This window comes from Arachis ipaensis, chromosome B09, assembly GCF_000816755.2.
Source record: "Arachis ipaensis cultivar K30076 chromosome B09, Araip1.1, whole genome shotgun sequence".
Classification (NCBI taxonomy): Eukaryota; Viridiplantae; Streptophyta; class Magnoliopsida; order Fabales; family Fabaceae; genus Arachis; species Arachis ipaensis.
The window spans coordinates 93418597-93437901 of NC_029793.2; positions in this window are offsets into that span (position 1 = coordinate 93418597).

Below are 19305 nucleotides of genomic sequence, written 5' to 3' on the forward strand. Positions count from 1 at the left end.
TATTAAAAGTTTTGAATCCCTTTATTTTCTTTTCCATATAAGTTTCGAAAATCACAAAAAAAATTATAAAATCATAAAAATAAAAAATATTTTATGTTTCTTGTTTAAGTCTAGTATCAATTTTTAAGTTTAGTGTCAATTGCATTCTTCTTGCATTTTTCGAAAACATGCAATATGTTCTTCATTAATCTTCAAGTTGTTCTTGTTGATTTCATTGCTCTGATCTTTAAATTCTCTTGTTTTGTGTGTTTTGTTGTTTCTCATATGCATTCTCAATTTGTTAGTGTCTCCTATATGAAAATTTTTAAGTTTGGTGTCCTGCATGCATTGTTTATTTGATCTTAGTTGAAATTTATATTGTTTCTCATCATTAAAAATTCAAAAATATTTTCAAAATTGTCTTTTCAAGTCAATAATACAGAGAATTGAAGATTCAGAACATTCAGCAGAGGAATCAAACAGAAAAAGCTGGGCGCTCAAAACGTCCAGTGAAAAAGGAAAACTGGCATTTAAACGCCAGCCAGGGTACCTGGCTGGGCGTTTAACGCCCAAAAAGGTAGCATTTTGGAATGCAGGCAGCAACAGGCAGTACTAAGGAAGCTTCCTCTGAAGAAGAAGCTTATGATCCTGAGAACCTAGCAATGGAAGAGGTGAATTACATGGGAGAACCCTATGGAAACACCTATAATCCTTCATGGAGAAATCATCCAAATCTCTCATGGAAGGATCAACAGAGACCTCAACAAGGTTTCAACAACAATAATGGTGGAAGAAACAGGTTTAGCAATAGCAAGCCTTTTTCATCATCTTCTCAGCACCAGACAGAAAATTCTAAGCAGAGCCAATCTGACTTAGCAGCCATTGTCTCTAATCTAATCAAAACTACTCAATGTTTCATGACTGAAACAAGGTCCTCCATTAGAAATTTAGAGGCACAAGTGGGTCAGCTGAGTAAGAAAATTACTGAACTCCCTCCTAGTACTCTCCCAAGCAATACAGAAGAGAATCCAAAGAGAGAATGCAAGGCCATAAACACGTCTCACATGGCCGAACTTGGAGAGGAGGAAGAGGCAGTGATCTCCACTGAGGAAGACCTCAATGGATGTCCACTAACCTCCATAGAGTTCCCTAATGAGGAATGGCATTAATATTTTTGCCAGTAAAGAATGTCATAAAAACAGTCGCGTTGTAGATATAGTCTCTAAACCGACAAAAATCCCTTCGCACAAACGTTTTGGGTGTCACAAGTAACAAACCCCTTTAGAAATTGTTAACCGAGTATTCAAACCTCGGGTCGTCTTCTCAAGGAACTGCGAGGAAGTATGTTCTTATTATTGGCTATAAAGGTTGTAATCGGGGTTTAGAAGATGAGAAGCAAGTAATTTAAATGACAAGTAAAGTAAATGGCAATCAACATAAATAAATACTGTAAAGCAGACTTTTGGTATGGTAAAAGAAGTTGGAGGTCAAACGTAGTTATTTCACTCAACTATAATGAAAGTTGAATCTAAACTCCACTTGGTCAACCTTTACTAATGCAAAGGAGATTCAAGGGACTAATTAATCTGGCCTTTGAATCCTATTTATTTCCTAAGAAAAGGGTGGGATTATTTAAGTTCAGCTTAATTAGCAAGATAACGATTATCAATTATGTTGAGTTTAATAACTGTTGAGTTACTAATTCTTAACCAGAACCAAAAGGAAAAAAAGTAAAATTGCTGGAATGATAAAAATATCCTTAGATGGGAAGCAATGGTAACTTAAATCAAAGAGAACAATCATAAACTGAAAATACCTCAATTATCATTAATTCAAAGAACAATCTGTGACATGGAATAATTCATAAATCAAATTATAATAATCAATTCAAATGTTGGAATAAATAAATAAAAATAATACTAAAATAAAAGAACATTAAACCTGGGATCCAGAGTTACTCTTAAAACAAGAAGAAATCCTAAATCCTAAAAGAGAGAGAGAAGATCTCCCTCTCAACTAAATCTAAATCATTGAAAAGTAAAATATGCGAGCTCCCCTTTGAATGGGTGCATTCCCACACTTTATAACCTCTGATCTATGTTGTCTGTACTTGGATCTGGGCCAAAAAGGGCTTCAGAATTCACTGGGGGCGTATTCTGTAATTTCTGGTGCGTGGCCTCTGTCACGCGTCCGCGTGGGTCTCGCGATCGCGTAATTCGAAGCTTTTCCTTGCCACGCGGTCGCGTCAGTCATGCGACCGCGTCATGTGCATTCTGCTTAAGGCGCGCGATCGCGTCAGTCATGCGGCCGCGTCGCTGCTGATTCGAGCTTGGCACGCGATCGCGTCATCCATGCGATCGCGTGAATATCAGTTTCCTTAAAAGCTCCGTTTTGCTTTCTCCTTCCATTTTAGTATGTTTCCTTTTCCATCCTTTAAGTCATTCTGCCTTAGAAAATCTGAAACTACTCAACACACTAATCACGGCATCGAATGGAAATAAAGGTAATTAAATTAATTAATTTTAAAGCTTAGGAAACATGTTTTTTCATTTACATCACATAATAAGGAAGGGAAAGTAAAACCATTCAATTAATGTGAATAAGCAGGTGAAGGATTGTATAAATCACTCAAATTAAGCACAAAAGAACTCATGAAATATGGTTTTATCCACCTCCCCACACTAAAACACTAGCATGTCCTCATGCTAAATCCAAGGTAAATAATTAAGGTTAAAGTGATGGAATGTCATGCAATGCAACCTAATTTAAATGCAACTACCTAAATGAATGATGCATCATGCAACTCTAATTTATTTACTCATATATAAAGCTTACATGTAGCCAAGTTAATTCACATTCTCAAGGAGTCATGTATATATATATATAGCCAACTCTTAAATAATAAAATAATTTAGCAAATGAGATGGGAAAGAAAACATTTGTACAAACTTGCAAAACAATTAGTAAATTTAAGCATAGATATATGTTGATGAGTTATTGAACCCTCACTGGATTTTGTGTTTACTCTCTAGTCACTCAGTGTTTATTGGGTTTATTCACTCTATTTTTCTTTTTATTCTTACTTTCTATAGCTTTGTTCTTCATCTAACCAATCAACAGTTACAGAATATAGTCATACCAAAAAGTCATGAGGTCTTAATTGAGGTTGTAATGGGGCCAAGGTAAGGGTAAGGATTTATGTATAGGGTTAAGTAAGCTAATAAGTGAATCCTTAATTAGACTAAGATCTCACCTAACATACATATTTAGTAAAATAAAATCTTTTTACCTATTTTCCCATATTATCCCACTTATTGTTACATGCTCATGTTTCACTTTTTATTTTCATCCCATGTGCATTGTTTTTATTTTGCATTGGGGAATTTCTTTTGTATCCCCTTTTATTTAGATGCTGAAAAATAAATTCTTTTTCTTTTTTTTTGATGCACATGGTAATTGAATCACCTAGATTTTCTCATGAGCATGCTTCCCAAATTTTATTTTTATTCTTTTTAACTTTTCTGCCTTTTTGTTTCTATCATCCATGTTCCCAAAAGGTTTTCCACATTTAACTCTATTTGTAATTTTCTATCTTAAGCTAACCAAGGATTCACTTGGGATTTTCTTTTGTTTTTCTGCTTAAGGCTAGTGATTTGGTTAAATAGAATAAAGGGGTTTTAAAAAGGCTCAAGGGGGGCTAACAAGGGTGATGTAAAAGGTAGGCTAATTTGGGGTAAGTGAGCTAAAATTAAATGATGGCCTCAATCATTCTCTTGGTATGTATCTATTCTATATTCTATAATTGGACATATAGATTAAAGCAAAGGAAAGAACATCAGAATAAAAAGAAATGTAACACACAGAAATGAAATTATGGTTTGAATGTAACCATACAATTTAAGCTCAAGACTCACAGGCTGTGTGTTCTCTAACTCAAGCATCATATATCATTTATATATTGTATGCAGGTTTAGTTAAAAATTCCCATTATTCTCATAAAAAAATTGTTTAGGGTAGCTTTTTAAAGTTTTAATGTTCCTCCTTGATGAAATGTTGTCAGATTAACTACATCATGTAATACTATATATAAGGTTTGTAGATTTAAATCTGATATGTTCAATTTTCTAGCTTACTTCCTTTTTATATTTTTCTATTTAAACTATACTATCTTATGCTAAAAAGGGTAAACTATACTAATTAACCCACTAATAAATCAGAATTGCAAGCTAAACTAAATAACTAAAAAAAACTAAATGGCTAAAATATGAGCTAAAGATGCAAAATGTAGAAAATGGAGTAAAAATACATAAAAGCAATGTATAGGTACTCAGAAAATAACAATAAAAAGAAAAATACAGAAAAATATCTAAAATAAAAGAAAAAGTATGTAGTGATTCACCAAAATAAACGCCAGAGATGGCGACCTCCCCACACTTAAAAGGAAGCATCATCCCCGATGCTCAATCAAGCCGGGTGTGAAGGAGTGTCATCACTGGGAGGGATGGTAGCTGGAGTCTCAGTGGTGGTGGTGGGCTGAGGGTCTGGCTGCTGTGGAGGAGGTGCTGACTGGATCGGGATCTCAAGAACCGCAGCCTCAATCTGATGTGGGACCGCTGCCTGTGGTGCGGCTGGTGCTGCCTCCTGGGGATGGGTCTCTGCGTCGGGCGCATCCGCCTCCTCCTCAGATGCCTCGGATGGTGTGTCGGGCTCGGAGGGGATGTCACCGGATCGTATCATCAGCTTTAGGTGCTCATAGCGCCGTTTGTTGCGACGCTCCATCTAGTCAAGTTGTCGGAACAAGCGGTGCACCAGACTAATAAGGTTCGCGGGCTGGGGGGTTATATTTTTGAATCCACGCGGCCGCGTGGGGCACGCGGTCGCGTGGTTGGGATGAAATTGGGAGTGACGCGATCGCGTGAGGCGCGCGATCGCATGAGAGGGGGAAAGAAGGGTGACGTGATTGCGTGGGTCACGCGATCGCGTCGCTGGAATTCGTGCTAAACGCACGAATCCAACGCCATTTTAGCGCAACTCTCTGTCTCCTTTTAGGGTGATGTGCAATCCATGCGACGCGATCGCGTCGCTCACGCGGTCGCGTGGGATTGGTATTGTGTAAGTGACGCGATCGCGTGGGGCATGCGATCGCGTGGGCCAATTTGTGCGAAATGCACAAGGGCCGCACGATTCTAGCCTAACTTTCTGTTTGTTGGATCCTTACGCCTATATATATATCACGCGGTCGCGCGGGTGGTGTTTTTCGCAATATGACGCGATCGCATGGGGCATGTGGTTGCATCGTGCACCCCTTTTTTTATGCATGAAAAATGCAGAATGCAATGGTTGACATGAATGCTATGCATGATTCCAGGTTTAATAAATTGAAATTGAAAAAGGAAAAATGAAAGCAATCAACAAGAAATAAATTGAAAAAGAAGCGACCATACCGTGGTGGGTTGTCTCCCACCTAGCACTTTTAGTTAAAGTCCTTAAGTTGGACATTGGAGGAGTATCCTGTTATGGTGGTTTATGTTTAAATTCGTCCAAAAATCTCCACCAGTGCTTGGAATGCCAATAGCCTTCGGGGTCCCAAACTAGGCATGTGAAGCTTCTGAGCAGCTTCAAACAGATTGTTAGGCTCCCGGGGTGACAAATGTCAGAATAAACTCCAGGATTCCAAGCCTTGCTTTTAAATCCACCTCCGTCTTGATCTACATGTCTCCATTCGGGCGGGTTAAAGAGTAGAATCTCACCTTGGCAACCAAATATTTTCCGTGATCCATGCAATTGAGCATGATACCAATCCGTGTACTTCGAAGTGAAGCGTGGAACCTTATTTAGCCTTGTGCACCAGCTCTGAGTATGAGCCATTTCCCTCTTACTCTTAAAGCCGCAGAGAGCTCTAAGCTGGCCATCTGTTTCAAGCAAACCATATTCAAGTGAATAAGTAAAGTTATAAGTTAAGGATTGTACCCACTTGAAGCTTGTATTAGGTGGTAATGGCCTTGGGGTAGGTGTTTTTGGTGGTTCTGCAAGTTCCGTTTCTTTGTGCTCTTTTGTGAATTCCTCTACTTCTTTGCAAAGATCTTCAATTGTATCTGTGTTCTGGTCAAGGTCTTCTATGTCTTCCTCATCACTTGAGTCATAAATTGGAGGTTGAGAGAAATCTACCTCTGCATCATCTTCATATTCACTTGGGGAAGATTCTTCGATCTCAGAGAATTCACTTGCGGATGCAAGTTCATCACTAAGAGAGTTAGACTTGTGACTATCATCATTAAGGGAATTTGCTTCTTGGGTTATTCCGTCTGATTCCTCATAAACGACTTGCCTTGGAGATTGTACAACATCCTCCTTAGCATCAACTGTAGCATCCTGGACAGAGTTTTCCTCAATTCTGGATTACCATGGAAGTTCAGCATCTCCTAGGTCTTCAACCAACTCTTCTTCTTGAACAAAGACAGCTTTTTCTAATTGTTCTAGTACAAATTCATGCTCTGTCTTGTCCACTGGAGTTTTTGGTATCTCCTTCATGCTACGCTCTTCATTGGGCTGTCCACATGGAGTTGTGGCTGATCCTTGTGTATTTAAGCGCCTAGAATCCCATTGAATTATCACTTACTCCAGTTGTTGAATGGTTGTGTGAAATTTTCTTACTGTTTCCCTTAGGCGATCCTCTGCTTCTCGGGTTGCTGGACTTGGACATGATACAAAGGAAAGTGGTGGTAATTGGGAACGATTGGATTGGTATTGGGGTAAGGAAGGATCATATGGTGGCGAATGGTGAAGAGAAGCTCGTGAGTGTGGTGGTTCGAGGTTATGTTGAAAGGATGGTTTATATGCACGGGGTGGGGCTTGTTGGTAGTTACAAGGTTGTCCACCATGTCTTTCAGCTGGGTATGCATTTTAGAATGGTCTTTGTCCAGGATATCTCGAAGGGTGTTGCTGCCAAAAGGGTTAATTAGATCCTCTTGGTTCCATCCATCCTTGATTGGTCTGACCTTGATGCACGTTCCTGCTGTAACTTCTATTTCCTTTAACAATATTAGAACCAAACTCAAAGCGAGAGGGGTGAGAGTTCATAGTAGCAAATAAAGATAAAAAGGAAAAACAACAATAAATAAACAAGCAAAAGAAAAATATTTACAATAACCAATAATAAGGCACACGTTAGCAGTTCCCCGGCAACGGCGCCATTTTGGCGTTAAGATTTTTGCCAGTAAAGAATGTCATAAAAACAGTCGCGTTGTAGATATAGTCTCTAAACCGACAAAAATCCTTTCGCACAAACGTTTTGGGTGTCACAAGTAACAAACCTCTTTAGAAATTGTTAACCGAGTATTCAAACCTCGGGTCGTCTTCTCAAGGAACTGCAAGGAAGTATGTTCTCATTATTGGCTATAAAGGTTGTAATCGGGGTTTAGAAGATGAGAAGCAAGTAATTTAAATGACAGGTAAAGTAAATGGCAATCAAAATAAATAAATACTGTAAAGCAAACTTTTGGTAAGGTAAAAGAATTTGGAGGTCCAACGTAGTTATTTCACTCAACTATAATGAAAGTTGAATCTAAACTCCACTTGGTCAACCTTTACTAAAGCAAAGGAGATTCAAGGGACTAATTAATCTGGCCTTTGAATCCTATTTATTTCCTAAGAAAAGGGTGGGATTATTTAAGTTTAGCTTAATTAGCAAGATAACGATTATCAATTATGTTGAGTTTAATAACTGTTGAGTTACTAAATTCTTAACTAGAACCAAAAGGAAAAAAAGTAAAATTGCTGGAATGATAAAAATATCCTTAGATGGGAAGCAATGGTAACTTAAATCAAAGAGAACAATCATAAACTGAAAATACCTCAATTATCATTAATTCAAAGAACAATCTGTGACATGGAATAATTCATAAATCAAATTATAACAATCAATTCAAATGTTGGAATAAATAAATAAAAGTAAAACTAAAATAAAAGAACATTAAACATGGGATCCAGAGTTACTCTTAAAACAAGAAGAAATCCTAAATCCTAAAAGAGAGAGAGAAGATCTCCCTCTCAACTAAATCTAAATCATTGAAAAGTAAAATATGCGAGCTCCTCTTTGAATGGGTGCATTCCCACACTTTATAACCTCTGGTCTATGCTGTCTGTACTTGGATCTGGGCCAAAAAGGGCTTCAGAATTCGCTGGGGGCGTATTCTGTAATTTCTGGTGCGTGGCCTCTGTCACGCGTCCGCGTGGGTCACGCGATCGCGTCATTCGAAGCTTTTGCTTGCCACGCGGTCGCGTCAGTCATGCGACCGCATCATGTGCGTTCTGCTTAAAGCGCGCAGTCGCGTCAGTCATGCGGCCTCGTCGCTGCTAATTCGTGCTTTGCACGCGATCGCGTCGTCCATGTGATCGCGTGAATATCAGTTTCCTTAAAAGCTTCGTTTTGCTTTCTCCTTCCATTTTAGTATGTTTCCTTTTCCATCCTTTAAGTCATTCTGCCTTAGAAAATATGAAACTACTCAACACACTAATCACGGCATCGAATGGAAATAAAGGTAATTAAATTAATTAATTTTAAAGCTTAGGAAACATGTTTTTTCATTTACATCACATAATAAGGAAGGGAAAGTAAAACCATGCAATTAATGTGAATAAGCAGGTGAAGGATTGTATAAATCACTCAAATTAAGCACAAAAGAACTCATGAAATATGGGTTTATCAAGGAACCATGGGAATATGAGGCTCAGACTGAGACCATAGAGATTCCATTAAATTTACTTTTGCCATTCATGAGCTCTGATGAGTATTCTTCCCCTGAAGAGGATGAAGATGTTACTGAAGAGCAAGTTGCTAAGTACCTTGGAGAAATCATGAAGCTAAATGCCAGGTTGTTTGGTAATGAGACTTGGCAGGATGAACCTCTATTACTCATCAAAGAACTGGATGATTTGACTAGGCAGAGATCACCTCTGAAGAGACAACACCCTGGAAAGTTCTCAATACCTTGTACCATAGGCACCATGACCTTTGAGAAGGCTCTGTATGACCTAGGATCAAGTATAAACCTTATGCCTCTCTCTGTAATGGAGAAGCTAGGGATCATTGAGGTACAAGCTGCAAGAATCGAAAGGAAAAACAGAACACCCTGGAGGAGAAACTTACTGGCGTTTAAACGCCAGTAAGGGTAGCAGAATGGGCGTTAAACGCCCAATCTGGCACCATTCTGGGCATTTAACGTCAGGAATGGGCAAGAAGCTGGCGTTTAACGCCAGGAATGGGCAAGAAGCTGGCGTTAAACACCAGAAATGGGCAGCAGCCTGGCGTTTAACCCCAGGATTGGCAGCAAGGAGCATTTTGCACGCCACATGGTGCAGGGATGAGAAATCCTTGACACCTCAGGATCTGTGGACCCCACAGGATCCCCACCTACCCCACCTCACTTTCTCTTCTTTTCCCATTCACCAATTACCTCAATACCTCTTCCCCAAAAACCCCTCACCTATCAAATCCCACCCTCTTCTCCATAAACCCTTCACCAATCTACATCCATCCTTCATAAAACCTCACCTACCTCCCCATTCAAATTCAAACCACTTTCCCTCCCAAACCCACCCTATATGGCCGAACCATACCCCCCTCTCCACTCCTATATAAACCCATCTTCACTCCTTCATTTTCACATAACCTAAATATAAAGCCCCCTCCATCTCCTCTATTTCTTCTTCTTCTACCATCTTCTTTCTTCTTTTGCTCGAGGACGAGCAACCTTCTAAGTTTGGTGTGGTAAAAGCTAAAGCTTTTTTGTTTTTCCATAACCCTTAATGGCACCTAAGGCCGGAGAAACCTCTAGAAAGAGGAAAGGGAAGGCAAAAGCTTCCACCTCCGAGTCATGAGAGATGGAGAGATTCCTCTCAAGGGTGCATCAAGACCACTTCTATGAAGTTGTGGCCAAGAAGAAGGTGATCCCCGAGGTCCCTTTTAAGCTCAAAAAGGGCGAATATCCGGAGATCTGACATGAGATCTGAAGAAGAGGTTGGTAAGTTCTCACCAACCCTATTCAACAAGTCGGAATCTTAATGGTTCAAGAGTTCTATGCCAATGCATGGATCACCAAGAATCATGATCAAAGTGTGAACCCGGATCCTAAGAATTGGCTTACAATGGTCCGGGGGAAATACTTAGATTTTAGTCCGGAAAATGTAAGGTTGGCATTCAACTTGCCCATGATGCCAGGAGATGCACACCCACACACTAGAAGGGTCAACTTTGATCAAAGGTTGGACCAAGTCCTCATGGACATATGTGAAAAGGGCGCTCAATGGAAGAGAGATTCAAGAGGGAAGCCGGTTCAACTAAGAAGGCATGACCTCAAGCCCGTGGCTAGGGGATGTTGGAGGTCATCCAACGCTCAGTCATTCCTACTAGCAACAGGTCTGAAGTTACTATAGACCGGGCTATCATGATTCATAGCATCATGATTTAAGAGGAAGTAGAAGTTCATGAGGTTATATCCCAAGAACTCTACAAGGTGGCGGACAAGTCCTCTACCATGGCAAGGTTAGCCTTCCCTCATCTCATTTGTCACCTTTGCAATTCAGCTGGAATTGACATAGAGGAAGACATCCTCATTGATGAGGACAAGCCCATCACTAAGAAAAGGATGGAGCAAGTGAGAGAACCTCACCAAGAGCATGAGGTTACTCCTCATCATGAAATCCTTGAGATGCCTCAAGGGATGCATTTTCCTCCACAAAACTATTGGGAGCAAATCAACACCTCCCTAGGAGAATTAAGTTCCAACATGGGACAACTAAGGGTGGAGCACTAAGAGCATTCCATCCTCCTCCATGAAATTAGAGAAGACCAAAGAACCATGAGAGAGGAACAACAAAGGCAAGGAAGAGACATTGAGGAGCTCAAGCACTCCATAAGATCTTCAAGAGGAAGAACAAGCCGCCATCACTAAGGTGAACCCATTCTTTAATTTCCTTGTTCTTTATTTTCTATTTTTTGAAAATTGTGCTTTATGTTTATTTATGTTTGTGTCTTTATTACATAATCATTATTGTCTTAGTGTCTATGCCTTAAAGCTATGAAAATGAATCCATCACCTTTCTTAAATGAAAAATGTTTTTAATTGAAAAAGAAAAAGAAGTGCATGAATTTCAAATTTTAAAACAGTTTAATTATTTTGATGTGGTGGCAATACTATTGTTTTTCTGAATGAATGCTTGAACAGTGCATATTTTTGAATTTGTTGTTTAAAGAATGTTAAAATTGTTGGCTCTTGAAAGAATGATGGGAAAAGGAGAAATGTTATCTGATGATCTAAAAAAATCATAAAATTGATTCTTGAAGCAAGAAAAAGCAGTGAAAAGCTTGCAGAAAAAAAAGAGAGAGAAAAGAAAAAGAAAGAAAAAGAAAAGCAAGCAGAAAAAGCCAATACCCCTTTAAACCAAAAGGCAAGGGTGATAAAAAGGATCCAAGGCTTTGAGAATCAGTGGATAGGAGGGCCCACAAGAATAAAATCCTGGCCTAAGCGACTAAACCAAGCTGTCCCTAACCATGTGCTTGTGGCGTGAAGGTGTCAAGTGAAAACTTGAGACTGAGCGGTTAAAGTCGTGGTCCAAAAGCAAAAAGAGTGTGCTTAAGAGCTCTGGACACCTCTAATTGGGGACTCTAGCAAAGCTGAGTCACAATCTGAAAAGGTTCACCCAGTTATGTGTCTGTGGCATTTATGTATCCGGTGGTAATACTGAAAAACAAAATGCTTAGGGTCACGGCCAAGACTCATAAAGTAGCTGTGTTCAAGAATTAACATACTTAACTAGCAGAATCAATAACACTATCTGGATTGTGAGTTCCTATAGAAGCCAATCATTCTGAACTTCAAGGGATAAAGTGAGATGCCAAAACTGTTCAGAAGAAAAAAGCTAAAAGCCCCGCTCATCTAATTAATACTGATCTTCATAGATGTTTTTTGAATTCATTGTACATTCTATTCTTTTTATCCTATATGATCTTCATTTACTTGGGGACAAGCAACAATTTAAGTTTGGTATTGTGATGAACGGATAATTTATACGCTTTTTGGCATAGTTTTTAGTATGTTTTCAGTATATTTTAGTTAGTTTTTATTATGTTTTTATCAGTTTTTAAATAAAAATCACTCTTCTGGACTTTACTATGAGTGTGTGTGTTTTTCTGTGATTTCGGGTATTTTCTGGCTAAAATTGAGGGGCCTGAGCAAAAATCTGATTAAGAGGCTGAAAAAGGACTGCAGATGCTGTTGGATTCTAACCTCCCTACACTCAAAGTGGATTTTCTGGAGCTACAGAAGCCCAAATGGTGCGCTCTCAGTTGCATTGGAAAGTAGACATCCTGGGCTTTCCAGAAATATATAATAGTCTATACTTTTCCCAAGATTTGATGGCCCAAACAGGCGTTCCAAGTCAGCTCAAGAATTCTGGCGTTTAACTCCAAACTGGCACAAAAGCTGGAGTTAAAGGCCCAAACTAGCACAAAAGCTGGCGTTTAACTCCAAGAAAAGTCTCTAAACATGGAAGCTTCAATGCTCAGCCCAAACACACACCAAGTGGGCCCGGAAGAAGATTTATGCATTAATTGCTCATTTCTGTAACCCTGGGCTACTAGTTCTCTATAAATAGGACCTTTTGATATTGTATTTTCATCTTGGGACACATCTTTGGACGTTTAGTCCCTAGACCTTGGAGGCTGGCCATTCGGCCATGCTTACACCATTATCACTTTTGTATTTTCAACGGTGGAGTTTCTACACACCATAGATTAAGGTGTGGAGCTCTGCTGTCCTTCATGAATTAATACAAAGTACTATTGTTTTTCTATTCAACTCAAGTCTATTTCTTCTCCAAGATATTCATTCGCACCTAAGAACATGATGAATGTGATGATTATATGACACTCATCACCATTCTAACCTATGAACGCGTGACTGACAACCACTTCCGTTCTACATGCAAACAAGCTTGAATGTGTATCTCTTGGATTTCTAATATAAGATTAGAACCTTCGTGGTATAGGCTAGAATTATTGGCGGCCATTCCTGAGATCCGGAACGTCTAAACCTTGTCTGTGGTATTCTGAGTAGGATTTGGGAAGGGATGGCTATGACGAGCTTCAAATTCGCGATTGTTGGGCGTGTGACAAATGCAAAAGGATCAATGGATCCTATTCCAACATGATCGAGAACCGACAGATGATTAGCTGTGCAGTGACAGCGTGCATAGAACATTTTCACTGAGAGGCCGGGAAGTAGCCATTGACAACAGTGATGCCCAACATAAAGCTTGCCATGGAAAGGAGTATGAATGATTGGAAGAAGGCAATAGAAAACCAGAGGTTCAGGAGGAACAAAGCATCTTCATACGCTTATCTGAAATTCCAACCAAAGAATTACATAAGTATCTCTATCTTTATTTTATATTTTATTTATCTTTTAATTATCAATTCTTCATCACCATCTGAATTAGCCTGACTGAGATTCACAAGGTGACCATAGCTTGCTTCAAGCCGACAGTCTCCGTGGGATCGACCCTTACTCGCGTAAGGTTTATTACTTGGACGACCCAGTGCACTTGCTGGTTAGTTATGCGGAATTGTAACAAAGTGTGATTCACGTTTAAGAGCTCCAAGTCCTTTGGTGCTATTGTTGATGATCACAATTTTGTGCACCACTCCGCATGATAGTTCCTTTCTTTGATCAAGGGGTAGACAAGTTCACAATAGTAGTTGGGAAACTTGTTTGGATCCCTTGCCGGGTTGTCCTTTTCCAAAGCATCAATGTTAGCAATGCTCCTTGTCTTATTGAGGAGGGGCTTGGCTCTAGGCGCCTGATGTGCTTTGCTAGTGGACCGGGAAGGTGCCTTCTTAGACGCCTTTCCTTTGTCTTTCTTTATAACCATCCTAGAAAGAAGGAAAAGGTGGCAAAATTAAACATAAAGAAGCACCAAAAATGATAGTCATGCAAGTGATAAAGCATAAGAGAATAAGTGACTTAGATACATGATTGCTGCAACATGTAACAAAGACAACAATGAAAATCATGACTAATCACTAGCATGGGATGTATGAGTGGTATAGGTATGCAAACAATAAGCATGAGAAGCATACACTCTCAACATCAATAACAAGAATTAAGTGTTAAGGGATGAGCATGTGGAAATAAAGCAAGAAGAGTAGTAAGCTCAATGCATATGTGAACAAGCAAGTGAATGAGAAAGAGCACTAAGTGGAAGACACTAGGTCAAATTTAACTCAAAAAATCAAAAAAAAGAGTAGTAATCCTCACTTTTAACACCCATAAGTAAAAATAAAAAAAAGAAAGAAAAACCAACACACAAACAAAACATGAATGCAAACTAAGCCTAAGAGGAAAAGTAGAAGAATGCAACTAATGAAAGGAAGAAGGAAAAGAGAGAGCTAAACAAGAAAAGAAATGAGAAGTACCTTGAGAAGAAGAAGATAAATGGGGTATGTAAGTGAGAAAGGAGGTAGTGAGGAGTATGAGAGAGGAGAGGGGAAAGAAAGGTGTGGGACCGTCAGAGGTGGTGGTTGCCACCAGTAGAGGTCGGAGGAGAGGTGGTAGGAGGGGGTAGAAGTGAAGAAGAGAAATGATGGTGAGAAGAGGGAAGAAGAATTGAAAAGAAAAGGGCGCGCTCTCAATGTACTTGGGTCGCGAGACCGGCGCGCGCGTGCCATGCACGTGTGCGCGTGCAAGGGCAAAAATCAGCAGGCGCGCGGACGCGCACAGTGAGGTGTGCATGCGAGCGCCAGGTGCACCTGCGCGTGCGTCTGGGTTGTGCCCGCAGCACAATGTGGGCATAACTCAGGCTCAACTCTCGGGAAGAAGTACTAGAATTTTGAATTTTGATGATCGACGCGAACACGCACGGTGCGCTTGCGCGTCGATGAGCATTTTGTCTGAGGTACGCGTGCGCGCCAGGTGCGCATACGCATGAGTTGAGGCAGGCGAGAGGCATAATATTGGCACAACATTGGCATAACTCTCGGGAAAATAGCCCAGGATTATAGGTTGCAATATCGGCGCGCACGCGGCTAGTGTGCGTACGCGTGTATTCCGAAACTGAGGCCAAGGACGCGTGTGCACCAAGTGTGCACACACGTGAGTGGTGTTGTGCCTGGGGCTCAGAATTGGCCCAGAATTGGCACAACTCTCTGGAAATGACCCAGGAGTTGCGAGTGCCCGATGGGNCCTAATTATCATGAATTAGGTGGCCAAACAAGCCAAAGGGGTCAAAAACACCCAAAATTCGATGCAACACCTAAAGATGGGGTGTTTTTCTACCACACAATCAATCCATCCGTTGGAAAACAATGCAAATCTTCATGAACAAGTTATCTAAGGTAGTCACAATCAAATTTAACCAAACAAACTATAGCTAAGCAATTATAAAACAATGAAAAAATCACGAACTATATACAAAAGGGGCAAAAAGGATAGATCTCACCATGGTAGGGTGTCTCCTACCTAGCACTTTTGTTTAATGTCCTTAAGTTGAACTTTCTCTAGCTCATTGCTCTTTGCCAAGAGGTGCATCTTCCCAAAGGAATACCTCAATATCCTTGTTGCTCTTCATTTTCTCACCATGATACAACTTGAGACGGTGCCCATTGACCTTGAAGATATATGGACTTGAGGGATGGCGCAAATGGTAAACCCCATAGGGTTCCGCTTTTTCAACTTGATATAGGCCTTCCCATTTCACCGACTCTAAATTCTTTACCTCTTATATTCTTATCATGCACGGCTTTCAGTCTTTCTTTGTAAAGTCTAGAGTTCTCATAAGCTTCAAGCCTCAAGCATTCCAACTCCACTAGTTGTAGCTTCCTCTCAACTCCGACTCCACCCAAACATGTATTGCACTCTTTGATGGCCCAATATGCCTTGTGCTCTTTCTCCACCGGTAAGTGGCAAGCTTTGGCATACACCAACCGAAAGGGGCTCATGCCAATTGGCGTTTTGTATGCCGTTCGGTAGGCCCATAATGCATCGGTGAGCTTAGCACTCCAATCCTTCCTATTGGGCTTCACAATTCTTTCCAAGATGCATTTAATCTCCCGATTGGAAACCTCGGCTTGGCCGTTTATCTGTGGGTGGTAGGCCATGCCTACTTTGTGCATGATGCCATATTTCTTCATTAGCCCTTCCATTCTCTTATTGCAAAAATGTGAACCTTGGTCGCTTATGATTGCTCGTGGTGACCTAAATCTACAAACGATGTTATTTCCCACAAAGGAAAGGACCACATTAGCATCGTCCGTCTGGGTGGGTATCACTTTCACCCATTTGGACACATAATCAACAGCAAGTAGAATGTAGAGAAAACCATTAGAATTTGGGAATTGCCCCATGAAGTCGATACCCCACACCTCAAAAATCTCACAAAATAGCATGGTTTGTTGGGGAATTTCGTCCTTCTTGGAGATATTACCAAATCTAACACATTGAGAACAAGATTTACAGAAGAGAGAAGAGTCCTTAAAAAGAGTTGGCCACCAAAATCCACAATCTAGGATTTTCCTTGCCGTCCTTTGGGGTCCAAAATGGCCTCCTCCTTCGGAGGAGTGGCAAGCTTCCAAGATTGAGTGGAATTCGGTTTGTTGTTTGCACCTCCAAATTACTTGATCTGCCCCACATCTCCAAAGGTATGAGTCATCCCACACATAGTACTTGGATTCGCTTTTTAGCTTATCCTTTTGATGTTTGGAGAGATTAGGAGGGAAGAAGCGAGACACCAAGTAATTGGCAATTGATGCATACCAAGGAATGGTTTCCGAGATTACATGCAAGCCCTCAAAGGGAAAAGAATCATTAATAGGAGTGGTATCGCCGGATTTCTTTGGCACAACTTGAACGGGACTCACCCATTCACTATCCAAAATGGGGTAGATAATGTCCGCCTCGAGTAACCGGGTTATCTCCTTCTTGACCACCTCTAAAATGGTAGGATTCAATCGTCTTTGAGGTTGTTTAACGGGTCTAGCTTCCTCTTCTAAAAAGATCCGGTGCTCACACACTTGGGGACTTATCCCCACTAGATCCTCCAAGCTCCACCCTATTGCCCTTTTGTTCTTCCTCAAAACACATAGCAACTTCTCTTCTTATTGAGGATTTAGTTCCCTTGCTACAATCACCGGGAATTTGTGGGCTTCATCAAGGTATGAGTACTTTAGGTGGGGCGGTAGTGGCTTCAATTCTAGCTTTTGCTCTTGACTCAACACTTGAACTTCTTCACTTGGGTCTTTACTATTTTCTTCAATCATATGTTTCTCATCTAGCTGTGCATAATGCACCTCGGCCACAATGTTATCAATTAAATCACACCGGAATATGGAGTGGTTCTCTGGTGGGTGCCTCATTGCTTCTTCTAAGCTAAAACTTACGACTCTCCCATCTATCTCAAATGAGTAGGTTCCCGAATGGGTATCCAACTTGAATCTAGAGGTCCTCAAAAATGGCCTCCCAAGTAGGATAGATGATGTCCTTTCAGATTCACTTGGTGGCATCTCAAGGATATGGAAATCAATTAGAAATACCAAACCTTTTATGTTGACCAACACATCTTCCACAATACCTGTCACAGTTATTATGCTCTTGTCCGCCAAGACAAACCTAGCCACCGACCCCTTCAACGGTGGGAGCTTCAATCTATGATAAACGAAAAGAGGCATAATTCTAACACGTGCACCAAGGTCACACATACAATCAATGAATTGGACTCTATCAATGACACAAGAGACTAAACAAGGGCCCGGATCAACACACTTTTCCGGAATGGCTCCCATCAAAGCCGAAATAGAACTCCCCAATGGAATGGTTTCTAACTCATGAATTATATCTTTGTTCATACACAAGTCCTTAAGAAACTTCTCATATTTAGGCACTTAATATATAGCATCAAAGAGAGGGATAGTTACCTCCATTTTCTTGAACATCTCTACCATTTTGGGTCAAGTTCTACACGCTTCTTAGCCTTTCTTGCCAATGTAGAAAATGGGATTGGTTGAGCCACTTCCTCTAAGACTTGCTCCTTTCTAGGGACTTCACTCCTTGGTTGAGGCTCTTCATCTTCAATTATCACATGTGCTTCCTCCTCATCTTCTATTTCTTCTATCTCAACTCGATTCTCCTCCTGAGTAACTACCATTAGGCTAGGTACCTTTGAGTCTCTCTCTTTCAATTGAGTTCCGGACCTCAAGGTTATGTCGTTGATGCCACCCTTGGGGTTGGGTAGAGGTTGAGAAGGTATGGTACTAGAGTTTGGAGCTTGAGGAGTGGAAGTGGGAGGTGGCTCCATGCGAGCAAAGAGAGCTTTGAGGGTAGAAGTGAGACCATTAAGACTTGCGTTGAATTTTGGAGTTCTTTTTGCCCTTGGAGTATGGACCAGAGTGTCTGGTGGACGAAATTGTGTTCCATGTTCTTTGTACTTGTGTGAGATTAACAATATATAATTGTATTGAATCCTCATTGTGGCTCTATGTGTGGACACAACTCCGTTCAACTAACCAGCAAGTGCACTGGGTCGTCCATGTAATACCTTACGTGAGTAAGGGTCGAATCCCACGGAGATTGTTGGTATGAAGCAAGCTATGGTCACCTTGTAAATCTCAGTCAGGCGGATATAAAATAATTATGGACACGCGTTCATAAGGGAGAAGGATGATGAGCGTCACACATAATCATCACCTTCATCACGTTCTTGGGTGCGAATGGGTATCTTAGAAGAGAAATAAGAAGAATTGAATAGAAAACAGTAGTACTTTGCATTTATCTTTGAGGAACAGCAGAGCTCCACACCTTAATCTATGGAGTGTAGAAACTCTACCGTTAAAAATACATAAGTGAAGGTCCAGGCATGGCCGTGTGGCCAGCCCCCCTGATCTAAGAACCAGACGTCCAAAGATGGTCAAAAAGACGCCTCTAATACAATAGTAAGAGGTCCTATTTATAATAAACTAGTCACTAGGGTTTACATGAGTAAGTAATTGATGCATAAATCCACTTCCGGGGCCCACTTGGTGTGTGTTTCGGCTAAGCTTAAGTGTAGCACGTGCAGAGGCCATTTGTGGAGTTGAACGCCAGTTTCTGTGCCAATTTGGGCGTTCAACTCTGGTTTTGGATCCTTTTCTGGCGTTGGACGCTAGATTTGGGCAGAAGGCTGGCGTTAAACGCCAGTTTACGTCGTCAATTCTTGGCCAAAGTATGGACTATTATATATTGCCGGAAAGCCCTGGATGTCTACTTTCCAACGCAATTGGAAGCGCGCCATTTCGAGTTC